We start from the raw sequence: 15791 nt of genomic DNA on the forward strand, positions 1-15791 counted from the left end.
ACTCAAAATGGATTAAAGAACTAGACATAAGACCTGAAACCATAAAATATATAGAAGGAAATATAGGCGAAACACTACGTGATTTGCATTCAAAGACATCTTTACAGACACATCACCCAAAGCAGTGATAGTGAAGGCAAAGATAAACAGCTGGGACTACATCAAATTAAAGAGCTTTTGCACAGCAAAAGAGACAATAACCAAAACAAAGAGAAATCCCACCAACTGGGAGAACATTTTTGCACCCAACACTAATGATAAAGGACTGATCACAAAAATCTGCAAAGAGCTGATGAGACTCAACAACAACAAAGAAAATAATCCAGTCAAAAAATGGGCAGAAGAGCTTAAAAGAAACTTCTCTGAAGAGGAAATGCAAATGGCCAACAGGCATATGAAAAAATGTTCAACATCACTTGTCATCAAGGAAATGCAAATCAAAACTACCATGAGATACCATCTTACACCAGTGAGAATGGCACATATTAAAAAAACTAGCAACAAAAATGTTGGCGAGGGTGTGGAGAAAAAGGAACTCTTCTGCACTGTTGGTGGGAGTGCAAACTGGTCCAACCACTGTGGAAAGCTGTATGGAGATTTCTGGACCTACTAAACATAGAGCTTCCATATGATCCAGCAATTCCACTCCTAGGTATTTACCCAAAGGACACAGAAACATCAATTCCAAAGAACACCTGCACCCCTATGTTTATAGCAGCACTGTTTACAATAGCTAAGCTTTGGAAACAACCCAAATGCCCAAAAGTAGATGACTGGATCAAGAAGATGTGGTACATATATACCATGGAATATTACTCAGCATTAAAAAAGATAAACACATGCAATTTGCAGCAACATGGATGGCGCTGGAAGGGATCATGCTCAGCGAAATAAGCCAAAAAGAAAAAGAAAAATACCGGATGGTCTCACTCATAGCAGGAATCTAGAAAACTTAAATAAGGGACCAGGAAAATGAATATATAAGAAAGTGAAAATCAAAATCAACAAAAAACTATGAACCAGAGACACTTTTAGGGGGCGGGGGGTGGGAGGGGAGGGATTGGGGTCAGAATGGGGGGGTGCAATTGTATGGGGAATATAACAATAAAATTTATTAAAAAAAAAAAAAATAAAAAAAAATTAAATTGATCTTGCTATAGATAAGTTCATTAATCAGTTTGCCCCCCATATATACACACTCCAGGTACCAATATGAATGACAATAATGGGTAAAGATAATCTAGGATTATAATTGTAATATTTAATCAAAAGGTGACTACATATAGGAGAGCAGACCAGAGTTCAAGAGAACAGTAGAAGAAAAAAAAGACTTGGGATTAGAAGGGAGGAAAAGAATTTAATGCAAAAAAACAGGGAGAATTTATTACTGGAATATAGATTTTAGTTGTGGTTCCAATTCTTTCCCATAATAAATGCTAACCCACATTCAAATATCTTCATGGGAGGGACATTTCAGGTTTGAGGAAGGCTTAAATGGCTTTGTACATGATACCAAAGAAGCTTTTACTTTCTAAAACTGCTGGCTGCTTTCTTATAATCAAATCATTTAACAGTCTGCAGTTACCATCAACATTCAATGTAGAAAATGCAGCTATAATTAAAACTCGCATTGGTATCTACATTAGCAAGTTGATCTTAACATTAGCTACCCAGAGCTCTTTTGAAACTTATAATTAGTTGGGAGAGAGACTAAATGACAGTATTTCTTATTATTGATATAACTTCAGGACCCACACAGAGGCAAAAGGCTTTTAGTGAAGGATACCACATGTGAAAGGCTTTCATTTGTTAGAAAGTTCCATTAAATGACTTCTAATATCACTTATAACTGTTAAGTTATATGATTCAATCACAGGGCCATTGCAAGATTATTCAATGATATGGACATCACGCAATATTCCACCCCTGCTAAAAAGGTCTCTTATTCACTACATAGGAGAAATTTCCTGAACAATGGTCACTTCTGCTTTCACTTACCCTGAGACCTCGCTGTGGTCCTCTCTGCTGCCTGGGCCCTGAAGATTTGACTCTCTGTGCCTTTATTATAAGCTCCACTGGGCCCTGGTACATCACTCAGAAATACCTGTCTCTGGTAGAACTACAGCTTGTGTTCTTTTCTGCTCAAAATCAGGATAAGTAATTTAAGAGTCCAATAAACCTCAGAAAATTCTGGGTCACCTATTCCATCAACAATACGAATAGAGAAAACAAAATCTCACTTAAAAGGTAAAATGTTTAACTAATAGCTGATCAATAGAAAAGACAGAAATTAGAAAAGGTGGAAGGCCTTTGTCTTTTTTGAGGTCTAGGACCTCAAATCTCTCTCCTCAGTGTCTCTGTATCTTCTGCTTTTGTTTTTTAGATGAAGCACTGAACCTGGCAAGATTGGCATCTCTGAAAACAGACATCAGAGAAAACACATACGTAGTGGGAGACTTCAACACACCACTATCAACAATGGATAGATCAACAAGACAAAAAATAAGTAAAGACACTAAAGCTCTAAATAAGGATCTAGAGTGCTTAGGCTTAACAGACATATATAGAACACTAAACCCAAAAAAATCTGAGTATACATTTTTCTCAAGCGCACACGGATCATTCTCTAGGATCGATCATATACTGGGGCACAAGACAAACATCAACAGATACACCAAGATTGAAATCATACCAACCATCTTTTCTGACCATGAAGGCATCAAACTAGAAATAAACCATAAAGAGAAGGCAAGGTATTCTCCTACCTCGTGGAGATTGAAACCCACACTACTGGAAGTCCACTGGACTAACGAGGAGATAAAAGAAGAAATTAAAAAATTCTTTGAATTGAATGACAAGGAGGACACCAATTTCCTAAATGTATGGGATGCAGCAAAAGCAGTAATAAGAGGAAAATATATAGCAATAGATGCTCACATCAAGAAACAAGAAAGAACTCAAAGAAACAACCTAATCTCGAAACTCAAAGATCTAGAAAAGAACAACAAAAAAGCCCCAAAACCAGTAGAAGAAAAGAAATAATAAAAACCAAAGCAGAAATAAATGAAATCGAAACTAAAAAACAATCCAAAAGATCAATGAAACCAAGAGCTGGTTCTTCGAAAAAATAAATAAAATAGATAAACCCCTTGCCAGGCTCACAAGGGCAAAAAGGGAGAAAGCACAAATAAATAGGATAATAAATGAAAGAGGAGAAATCACAACGGACACAGCAGAAATCAAAAGAATTATTAATAACTACTATGAACAGTTATATGGAAACAAGTTTAACAATCTAGAGGAGATGGACAAATTCCTACAACTCTACAATCACCCAAAGCTAGATAAAGAAGAAATAGAACACCTAAACAGACCAATTACAATTAGCGAAATTGAAATGGTAAATCAAAACAAAAGCCCAGGACCTGATGGATTTACAAATGAATTCTACCAAACATTCAGAGACGAATTGGTACCTATCCTTCACAAACTCTTCCAAAAAATTGAGAAGGAAGGTATAATACCTAACACATTCTATGAAGCCAACATTACACTAATACCAAAACGAACAAGGACAACACAAAAGAGAAAAACTATAGGCCAATCTCCCTAATGAACACTGATGCAAAATCCTCAATAAAATTTTAGCTATCAGAATCCAACAGTGTATCCATAAGGTAATTCACCACAACCAAGTAGGATTCATTCCAGGGACACAAGGATGGTTTAACATCCGAAAATCAATCAACGTTATCCAACACATCAACAAAAAGAAATATAAAAACCATATGATAATATCAATAGATGCTGAGAAAGCTTTCGACAAAGTGCAACACCCATTCATGATAAAAGCCCTTGAAATTCTTGGGATACAAGGAACTTACCTCAACATCATAAAGGCCGTATATGACAAGCCAACAGCCAGTATCATTCTCAATGGTGAAAAGCTGAAAGCAATTCCATTAAGATCTGGAACAAGACAAGGATGTCTACTTTCACCACTGCTTTTCAATATAATACTGGAAGTCCTAGCCAGAGCAATAAGACAAGAGAAAGACATCCAAGGAATCCAAATAGGAAAGAAGAAGTCAAACTATCACTCTTTGCAGATGATATGATAATATACATAGAGAACCCCAAAAACTCCACAGAAAAACTAATTCAACTCATCAATCAATTCAGTAAAGTGGCAGGATACAAAATCAACACTCAAAAGTCAGTAGCCTTCCTATATACAAACAATAAATCTGAAGAAATCAAAAAAAACATCCCTTTTATTATTGAAACAAAAAAAATCAAATATTTGGGAATAATCTAACAAAAGAGGTAAAGGACCTATACAAAGAAAACTATAAAACACTGTTAAAAGAAATAGAAGAAGACACAAAGAAATGGAAGACATCCCCTGCTCATGGATTGGGAGAATAAACATTATTAAAATGGCCATCCTACCAAAAGCAATATACAGATTCAATGCTATTCCAATCAAAATCTCAATGGCATTCTTCAAAGAAATAGAACAATTATTGATGAAATTCATATGGAATCACAAAAAACCCGAATAGCCAAAGCTCTCCTGAAAAAAAAGAAGGGAATGGAGGCATCACACTCCCAGACTTCAAACTCTACTACAAAGCATAATCATCAAAACTGCATGGTATTGGAACAAGAACAGACATACAGACCAATGGAATCGAATAGAAAATCCAGAAATAAACCCACAGATTTATGGTCAACTAATCTTTGACAAAGGAGCAAAGACTATGCATTGGAGCAAAGAAAGTTTGTTCAATAAATGGTGCTGGGAAAACTGGGTCGCTACATGCAAAAGAATGAAGCTTGACCACTACCTCACACCATATACAAAAATCAACTCAAAATGGATTAAAGAACTAGACATAAGACCTGAAACCATAAAATACATAGAAGGAAATATAGGCGAAACACTACGTGATTTGCATATCAAAGACATCTTTACAGACACATCACCCAAAGCAGTGATAGTGAAGGCAAAGATCAACAGCTGGGACTACATCAAATTAAAGAGCTTCTGCACAGCAAAAGAGACAATAACAAAAACAAAGAGAAACCCCACCAACTGGGAGAAAATTTTTGCACCCAACACTAATGATAAAGGACTGATCACAAAAATCTGCAAAGAGCTGATGAGACTCAACAACAACAAAGAAAATAATCCAGTCAAAACATGGACAGAGGAACTAAAAAGAAACTTCTCTGAAGAGGAATGCGAATGGCCAACAGGCATATGAAAAAATGTTCAACATCACTTGCAATCAGGGAAATGCAAATCAAAACTACCATGAGATACCATCTCACACCAGTGAGAATGGCACATATTAAAAAACTAGCAACAACAAATGTTGGCGAGGTTGTGGAGAAAAAGGAACTCTCCTGCACTGTTTGGTGGGAGTGCAAACTGGTCCAACCACTATGGAGAGCTGGGTGGAGATTTCTGGACCTACTAAACATAGAGCTTCCACAGGATCCAGCAATTCCACTCCTAGGTATTTACCCAAAGAACACAGAACATCAATTCCAAAGAACACCTGCACCCCTATGTTTATAGCAGCACTGTTTACAATAGCTAAGCTTTGGAAACAGCCCAAATGCCCAAAAATAGATGACTGGATCAAGAAGATGTGGTACATATACACCATGGAATACTACTCAGCATTCAAAAAAGATAAACACATGCAATTTTCAGCAACATGGATGACGCTGGAAGGGATCATGCTCAGTGAAATAAGCCAAAAAGAAAAAGAAAAATACCGGATGGTCTCACTCATAGCAGGGATCTAGAAAACTTAAATAAGGGACAGGAAAATGAATAACTATAAGAAAGTGAAAATCAAAATCAACAAAAACTATGAACCAGAGACACTTTTGGGGGTGGGGGGCGGGAGGGGAGGGATTGGGGTCAGAATGGGGGGATTGCAATTGTATGGGGAATATAAAAATAAAATTTATTAATTAAAAAAAAAAGATTAAAGTCTAGTAATGTGTAAGTCGGGGGAGAGGAAGAGCTGAGCTTCAAGGACAAGGGGTGGGGAATAAGGGGTTCTATCATGGTTAAAACTTCTATCAGGCAATCAGTCAAAGATGGGACATATCAAAATCAATCAGAATTAAAAGCATGTACATTCAGTGTATATGCTTAGAATCCAAGACCTGTAGAAAAATGTCAGCTCTCCATTTTTAGATTCGTGGAAACAAAGGCTCAAGGTTGTCAAGCAGTCATTTTAGAAACAAGGAGAAGCAAAGCCAGAACTAGATCCTAAGGGGCAACATCTGAAAACCAAATAAAAGTATGAAATTCTCTTCTTTTTTCCTTCTTTAAAAATCTCTCAAGGAGAGAGAGAACTAATCTTTATATAGCAAAATATACCCAAAATGTACAATAAATGATAAATAAGGGATTTCAATTGAATTACCTGAATGGCTGCATCAATTTCTGTTGCCTCTTTATACATTTATACTTGTATTTTGTTGGTTATTTTATGTAAGTTGATTCTGTCCCCTAACTAATCTCCAGTATTTGAGGTCAATGTGTTGTTTTTTTTTTTTTTAATTTATCCATCTCAATCTCTTGCCATGCTCACTACGGTTCCCAAGCATCCCACAGAATCACTAAAAATGGTTCACACTAACCCAACTTCCATTTTTTTCTTAGGTATGAGGGATTACCTGAAGTATTTCATGTAAATGTCACCAGTGAAATTCCCTATTTGGAATTTTGGTAACAATTACTTTGTGTCTTCTTTCTTTTGTTTTGAAATTGTCATAAAACTTCAAGGCATTTTTGGTGATCATTTCATTTTGGTATTTGTTTCATAAACAAATTCAAAAAAATCTCACAACCACAAATCCACCAATCACCCCACCCACCAGTGAAAGTTATGTCTGGAGTCTTACTGCCATTTAGTAAACTGGTAACTGGTCCTTCCTACTCTGGGAAAGTAAATGTCCACTATCTTCCACCTGGTTGGAATGCAATAGCAGTCAGTACTGGAGACAGACAGTGATCAAGTGACATGTTATATCAACTCAGACTGTCAAAAGATCCAGAAGGTCAAATTACAGGCCTTCTTAGTGCTTATAATGTTGAAGGAAAAGAGCTCAGTGTCCTGCAATGACCCCTTTGAGTGGTGTGTCCACAGTGTTTATAGCTTCCTTCCATCCTGACATTTCCCCATAATTTAGCATTCCTGGCAAGACTGAAATGAAAGCTGAATTTTTCACTGGAGCCAGGTCATGCTGACAGTGATAGCAACTGACAGAAGATTAAAAGGAACCAAAGATACTGTGTTGAAAATGTCTCATCAAGGTCACCCACTCGTGATAAGGCAACTGGAGAGGGAGAGAAAAATCTAAGCTTTATCACTTAAGAACCAACGAGGACAACTGCATTATCTAATTATTCCTCTCCACTCCCATCTCCTCTAGCCTCCCACTCCTACACATATGCTCTAAAGCAAGTCCATTATTTTAAAATTACTATAAGTTAGTCTTCTTTATCAATCCAAGGTATAGAACTGCTGCTAAAGACAAGGTTACCAACCTTCCCAGTCCACCAAGTGGAGGCAGTTCTCACAGCATTCAGTTCCGTGCACCACGGCACCAGCATGTGCTGTGAACTCTTCAGGTGTTTTAAGTATGTCTTCCCCACCTTTTTATCTATCCTGAAGAGTGGCAGAACTAGCATGATATCTACTAGGACATGAGCCTAACACAAGGTCACATATACACATTCAAGAGATGAGAAGCAACTCAATAGTGCATTCACCCTGATTATTTTCTACTTCTCCAGGAAAGTTTAACTATGGATTGCTTCTCATGTAACTATACCCAATAATTGTTATTATGGAAATCATCCTAGAATGCTATGTGAAACAGACTGATTTAGTAGAGTTAGTAGGATTTACTTAATCTTATAGCCATTTTTTTATTCATAGATACATATTTAAATTTTGTTACCGTGGGAGAACAGTGAAGTTGTCATGGCAACAAGTTAAAGCAACAGAGTATATGTGATATACCAGGATGCTTGGTGTTAGCTACGCCAGCCAAAACATCAAATGAGTATATCATATAGAGAAAATTATACTAAAGGGTATGGTTCGATAGTCAACTATTTGTCTTTCACCTTGTAGAAATCACAATTTAACACACTGATTTGTTAACAATTTTGATCATACTGCAAGTTCTGGAATGAAATAAATTTTAGAATAAAGATGAGAATATTTTGTTACTAGAGGAGAGAGAGAAAGCCTGCACAAGTAAAATCCAATAAAATCAAACTAAAGGGAAAATAGATTTAAAGTAATCAATCAAATTAAACCCCTTATGAGCAGAATTTTTGGAGCAAATTTCTTAAGTAATCACCCCAACTCTTTGATTTAGTTCACCATGCAGACAGACCCTTTATTGATCCCTTCTCTGTGGACCAATATACTTGCTACTTATTCAAGTTATAATCATTCTGTTATGAAAATTAAATGTTTCAAGCAGGGCTACTCTATCTTCCCCAGAGCTATCACTCTTCTCTCCAAGTGACCTTGGGGCTTCAAAGAGTCCAGAAGTCGTAACTGAGACAGCACAAATGCAGGTGACTTGAATTATCATGTAAGATGTAGAACAAAAGAGAAAAGAAACAGGCTTGGCTTCAAGAGACAGGACAACCTAAAGGAGGGTGGTTTGCCAAGCAAGAGAGATTTGGGGAAACTAATAATTCTAACTGTTCTTTGAATGGGTAACAATAAAAGGATAAAGAAAAAATTCCCTGACTTCTTTTTACACTAAAGCCCTAAAAGGTATAATTCAGGAAACCTTTCAATTCTAAGAAAAAGAAAAAAAGATGACATTCCTACTATCACTAGCTTAGTTTTCCTTTCTGCCTCATCTCATCTTGTCATTTCTATTGACATGTAACGATTAAATAATGACTACTCCGGCCCCCTCCTAGTTTCATTCAGAAATTATACGGGCCAACTTCCTAGAGAAGACACCCAAACTTTGAGGGTCCTTCCTTCTCTGGGGCAGCAGAAAAAAATTCCAACCCCAAAAGAAGTAGCTATTGAGAAGCAGGACACAAAGGATGCAGACTCTGGACCCCACCGCAATGACACAAACCACTTTGAGGCAGGACAAAAAAAAAAAAGCTTATGCAAATGTAAAGGAAAATTGACTTCAATCACAATGCCAGACGTCTCAGGTGGCCCCCAACTGCTCCTGGTACAAGCCAGGGTCAAAGACATCTGACGTGGCTCAGTCGACAGAGGAGAAGAATAATGCTAAAGCTGGTGTCTACAATAAGAAACAAATTGCAAATTCAGACAAAATGGTCCCTGTGCTCAAAGCTCCTAGTGGAAGGTCTCTACCTCACATATCGACATCATGGCTGACACCCCGTCCGTGGAGGGGAGAAGCAGGAAGAGAGAGAGGCAGAGAAATAGACAAATAGCAGCAGAAAGAGCTAGAAAGAAAGAGCATGCATCAGATGTGCTACACTGGTGCTACTGTGTTGTATTCAACTGACAAGTCCCAAAGAGTTCAGTGCCCATCTGGCCAGTTCAAGGAGAAAATACTGAGGATCGGAACAATTTTTTAGAATGATGGGGATAAACTATGTCTCAGTATCAGAAGAGTTCAAGAAATAGCTAAATGACTTCATTAGCAGTAGGATAAACAGAAAGCAGATTTTATTTAATAACTAAAATTTATTGAGAACTTATAACATGGGCCAAGTATATTTGATCAATAAGAAAATACAAAGATTTAGAGTAGTTACATCACTCTCCTGATTATTAATGGTAAGTGAAGCCAAGGTCTTCCTCACCACAAAGCCAGGCTGTAGTCTTCACTCCAATCCTATGTGGCCCCAATAAGGACCATTTGTAAATATAACTAAATATATTTCTCAAGTTCTTTCTCTTCCTCATGGTCTCCATCATGGTGGAGTCTTTGCTGTGACTTTGACCTATCTGGATTCATAAGTACAAGGAGTAAATATCTCTAAAGATGATTAAGCTGCGTGGGTAGGGTTGGGGCATGAAACAATGGATTTTAGGGAGATGCAGAAGGCATTTCATGTAGGCATATTGCTGTACCGTTACCTCCCTAGCTAAATCTGCTTAGACAAAACTGGGTTACTGAATTAAAGCAATCAATGGGTGAATTCAACCATAGATTGTTTTTTTGTTTTGTTTTGTGTTTTTGTTTTGTTTTTTAAAGAGTCATTTATTCATGCATACAAGAACCGGGATACAGGTAAGACGTGTGGGAGGGTGAGAGAATTCACCAGAGACAGAGCAGGGAACAGAACAGGCAGACTGACTGTAATACACTGCTGAGAGGAGCAGCAGGCGAGTCAGGAGAGGTCTGCTGCGTCATGTGGGTTTCTTGCCGACCAGCCAGGATTGAACCTGCGATGCAGAGGCTGCGGACAGCTTCACAGCGCTGCGCTCAACCACCTGCGCCACCGGGGAGGCCCTATAGGTTGTTCAAACCTTCATGATTTGCTATTATCTTCATCATGACATGTCATCGTGAGGACCTACACTGATGGAAGCAAGAATAATGCAGGAGGCAAAAAACTGCCCCCCCCCAACCCTCTTGACCCATTTCACAGATGCCGCACTAATGACAAAAATGTAAAAATTCTAAATGACCAACATCTGCTTTGTTTTGCTTGTGGCTAAAATTATTTTTTCTGCTTTATGAAAAAATTAGTTGTTACTGAACAGGTACAATGTGTCACCTTCTAGGGTAGGTGATTTATATGCACTTGATCTCACTGACTTATCATAAGCATCTTCTGAAATAGTATACTGTGCCCATCCTCCAGCTGGTAGAAGTGACGTAACAAGGATCAATTTGCCTAGAGCCATGACCTGTGTAGTTGCATGGGGATTCAAGTCCATGTTCAAAATCAGTTCTCTTTCCTCTATGTTCTTCCATGGTTTTTAGAATCAGGTCCTTGCCATACCTCTGGGTCATCATGCTAAACTTCAGCAGCAACATTCAACAGAGTAGAACGTACAGCTCAAACTGAAAAATTGTGTTGAGAGAAGTGTCCATACAAGAACTTAATGCTTTGTCTAAACTCCTAAGTTAACAGATGTGCCTCTCCTTTGTCTCTTTCATCTGAGACTGGAATGCAGAGGAATCATTCCAGATACCTTAAAGTTTGAGGTAGTTGATTCCAGATTTCCAGAGACTTAAAGACAAGTATTTCATGTCTTATGAAATAGAACCTTGAGTACATAATGGCTACGTAGGAAAGGCTCTCAGATGAAGAAATGTAATGTACTCAGGTTGTCTCTTTTCCAATCACTTCTGATCTAGCTATTTATTGGACTTGAATAAGATGGGGTGAGGAACTGTGCGGTGGCCACTGCTGGTCAAGGGGAGAGACTATCTAGAGAGAAAAGGAGGCTTCAAAAAAATTTTTTTTGGATTCCCACTTTATGCAGTTCTAATTGGCTAGAAGAAAAGATCATTTATAATCTCACTGTTTATAACCATGGCTACACCAGTATTCATGGCCACGAAGGTGGCATCTCAAACAAAGAATGTCTGACAATTGTTAAGGCCAGATGATTACTTTACTACTATTTGTTGTGTTGGATAACAAATCTCCATACTGTGTCATTCAGCCTCTCTCACGACTGCCTGGATCCCACAGATGGTGTCTCCGCTTTTACGCTGCCCTACTTTCCCAGAATTTCTACATCTCCAGGGCCATTACCGCCTCCTGACTCTCTCACACTTATCTTATTATGCTATTATCCTGTACCCAGCACTGCTTGTTTTATTTTCTACTTTCTGCCACAATATTATGGGCCCTGAGTTGCAGCCTCTTAGATAGTGTCTGTCTGCTTGCTGTTTGTGTACGCCACTGGGGGGAGGGGAGTGTGGCGCATCCGTGTGTGCACATATTATCAGAGAGACAATGCAGAGCATTCCAGCAAGCAGGAAGCAGCCTAATAAGGATGCTCTGGGAAGAGGAGGAGGTAGTGCTCTCCAGCTAAAATAATGAAAACCCATAGATTAGAGTCACCATATACTATATCTATAATCCAGCTGAAAGGGAAAATTAGAATGACCTGGTTAATTATCTTTCTCTGCACTGTCCTTTAAAAAATTCACTTTGGGGTACTATGATCTAAAGTGACGGTCTACACAGAATTTTCAGCCTCTATAGCAGCTGCTTTTTCAGTGCTGGGTTCAAGTTACAACTACATTTTAAGTACCAGTTACATCATCTGGGTTATAATCTCAGCTCTGCAACCTATCTACGAAAATACTCAGTGTCTTTAAGTTTCCATTTCATCATCTGCGAAATGAGCATAATGCTGTTTAAAGTCTGGGGAAGATAAATGAAATATGTATAAACTTGTGGCATCATGCACATAATCAGAGTAATTGATGTTTATTTATTTCCCCTGCCTTCTTTAACACTCAAATTGGCCATCAATCCATCAGTCCACACCTAGCTTCATCATATAATTCCAGTGGCTTATCTTTCTAGCTAAACTGGTCTCCATGGGGCTGGATTCATCCTATCTTACTCAGCCCTGGACTTAGAGTAGGGTCCAATACATATTAGTGGAATTAAGATTAAGAATAATGAAATTCTAAACCTGCAGAACTATTGGTAAGTTCAAAGGAAGAGGATCACAATTTTTTAAATTAGATTTCCCCCCATATTTTCACAATGACTATTAACAGCACCCTCTTCAAAAAGTATCTACATCTCTATTTTAAGAGAGAGAGAGACAGGAAGGCCCTGCCTGTCCCAGACAGCAGTCCATGACCACCGCATCATAATTTCAATTTCACTGCTAATTCTAAAGAGATTACAAAAGGAAAATGTGATATGGGAGAAAGGAAAAGAAAGCTTCTCTGCCTCCCAAAACTAAATAGAAAAGACTTTTGAATTCTCTGACACTTTATTATCAGTGTTACTATAACATTCCAGCAATGACACAGAAGGCTGACAGTATCTCTTTCCTGGATCTCCAGGCAGATCATAATCATACATTATCTTTGTTTATTGTGCACCTACTACGTGTCCAGAGTTCAGCAGCCCAGAAACTAATTCAGATCAGCTTAGCCACACCGGGATAAAGTTTGGGCCATGCATGATAAAGCTTGAATTAAATGCTTATTTAGAAGGAAGGAAAAAGCAAGCCGCCTCAAAAGGAAGGAAAGGGGCACTGGCCCCCATTCTGGGAGGGACAACGTCTCGACCTCCCCTCAAAGGAAGTCTTATGTGTGGACCCAGGTGCTGCTGAGGGGGGCCTGGCGGGGCGGTGGAGGATAAAAGGCTTTCTGGAGGCCCTCTGACCCCAGCCATCCCACGGGAAATGAGAGAGGAGGCTGCTGGCTGGCAGACAAGCAGGTGTGCCCTTAAGCAGCCATGGAGATTAGCTGGGGCTTATCCAAACCTCTGCAGGAGGCAAATCTCTCCTGGCTCTCTCAGGAGACTTTAGCACTCCGCTGGCATCGAATAAGCCAGATGCAGAATGGACGTCGACTTGGCCTTTTGTGAACCCAGGGCCCCAGAGCAGGAATCTGGACACCATCACACTCGCCAAGGCCCCCAAAGAGAAGAGTTTTTGAAGACTACATTGGAAAAAAAAGGAAAAAAAGAAAAAGAAACAACCATCAGGCAGGATCAAGGATAGATGAAGCCTCACTTATGCGTGGATCTTGTTCCAATTCAACCCAAACTTTCTTCTTTCTCTGGAAAATATGGCTCCTTGCAAAATAAATGGTCTCTGCTCTTCAGCAAAGGTTAAAGCTGAAAGTTTCAAAGGTTGGGGGTGCCTTTCTCAGCAACCCAACAGGAAGCAAATTAGGAACTTGAGCAGCTGGAGGAGGGGAAGAGGTCCCCACTAGTACAGAACAACCTGTTTTATCCTTATCAAGGTCTAGTGACTGGGGGAAAACATTGACTTAGACCCAGGGGATATGCATTGGAATCCCAACTCTGCATGTTGGCTGTGTGACTCTGAACAAGTCACTTAATCTCTCTGAGCACCAATTTCCCCATCCTGAGTCTAAAAATGGCTCCTTTATAGAGTCACTTGAATATTAGGTAGGATAATTTACTTAAACACCTAGTATCATACCTGGTGCACAGAAGGTACTTGGTGAAGTTAGTTTCTTCTACTCTTCCCTTCTTTCAACAACCCAATCCTCTATATAAAACAGCAGATCAAAATCCTTACTATTTACACTTGTAGAAACCTATTCTCAGTGAGGGTGAGTCACTTCCCCAAACCTCACACAGATGGAAAGCACAGAGGTCAGAAGCCAGATATCCCTGCAGCACCTGCTAGGCCTTGCTATTGATTGATGCCATAAAGATGGCCCAATACCCAGTCTCAGAGAAGTACAATAATGGCCAGGGAAGAGAGGAGATCTCAGAATCAGCTACTGGTTTCCCAGGGGCCATCTCTTGCTGGGGTGTCCATCGGGGAGACTATAGCTGTAACTATCTCACAATCATTGCTAAAACTTACCCAAGAAAGATGTGGGATATATAGGGGTGGCAGAGAGTTGGTACTCATAGTCTTAAGTAACAGTGTAACAAAGAGTTCTCTTATCTTTTCAAATGGTTATGTAACAGACATACCCAAGTACAAGCCAACTGACTCTAGAATGGCTGAAATGTGGAGGTGTCCTTGACTCAGTAATAACTACAATAACAGCAATTGTGTTTTCTAATCATCCCTTTCCCTGCCAGCACCTGTGACACAAGCAGAAATAACTCCAGAAATAGGTTACAACCTTCATCCTACCCAACTCCCCCATCATTTCTGCAGTAGGAAGGTTCTCTGTGAGAGGCCAAGTTACAGTGAATCTTGTCTTTGTTTCTTCCCAGAGGTTGTTGAATTTCTGCTCCTATCACCAATACCTAAACTTTTATCATTTTAGAACTAGAAGGTATCGTACATGTTCTAGCTTCAGAAATGAAGAAAACGGGGCCTCCTTGGTGGCACAAAGGGTTAAGTGTCAGCACTATGAAGCATTCCGCAGCCACTGCAGCACAAGTTCAATCCCTGGCCAGGGAGGTGACAAGGCACAGCAGACCTCTCCAGTCTTGCCCGCTGCTCCCTTCAGCAGTGTATTTCAGTATATCTACCTGTTCTGTTTCCCACTCTGTCTCTGGTGAGAGAGAGTTCTTGTATGCATAAATAAAATAAATCTAAAGAAATAATTAAGTGGTTAATAAGCACATGAAAAGATGTTTGACATACTAATCATCAGGGAAAGGCAAATAATCAAAACCACAATGAGATACCCCCAACATGCATTGGAATAGCTACTAGCAGAAAATATGGCAAAGATGTGAGAAACGAGAATCCTTGTGCACCATTGAGGGGACATGTAAACACACAGCCAGTGTGAAAAGTATGCGATGGTACCTCAATTATTTCAAAATAGAATTATCAAGATTGCACAATCCTGGTTCGGGGTATAAACAAAAGAATTGGGAACGGGGTCTCAGAGCAATAGCTGTATACCCATGTTCATAGCAGCATTATTCACAATACCCAAAAGGTGGACATGATCCAAGTGTCCATCAACCGACAGATGGATAAACAAAATGTAGCACATACATACAATGAGACATTATTCTGCCATAAAAAGAAGGAAATTATGGCACATGCTACGAAAAGGATGAACCTTGAAGACATTATGCCAATTGATATAAACCAGTCACAAAACAACATTATTGTATGATTCCACTTATGTAAGCT

General features: G+C 39.0%; 1 long non-coding RNA gene across 5 annotated transcripts in view; it reads right to left on the bottom strand.

Moving 5' to 3' along the window:
- The window catches only part of LOC119240779 (uncharacterized), a 274220-nt gene that overhangs the window by 192705 nt on the left and 65724 nt on the right, over nt 1-15791 (bottom strand). The window lies entirely within an intron of this gene.

The sequence above is a fragment of the Talpa occidentalis genome, unplaced genomic scaffold (genome assembly GCF_014898055.3).
Source record: "Talpa occidentalis isolate TD23 unplaced genomic scaffold, MPIMG_talOcc4v2.1 talOcc4.12, whole genome shotgun sequence".
Taxonomy (NCBI): domain Eukaryota; kingdom Metazoa; phylum Chordata; class Mammalia; order Eulipotyphla; family Talpidae; genus Talpa; species Talpa occidentalis.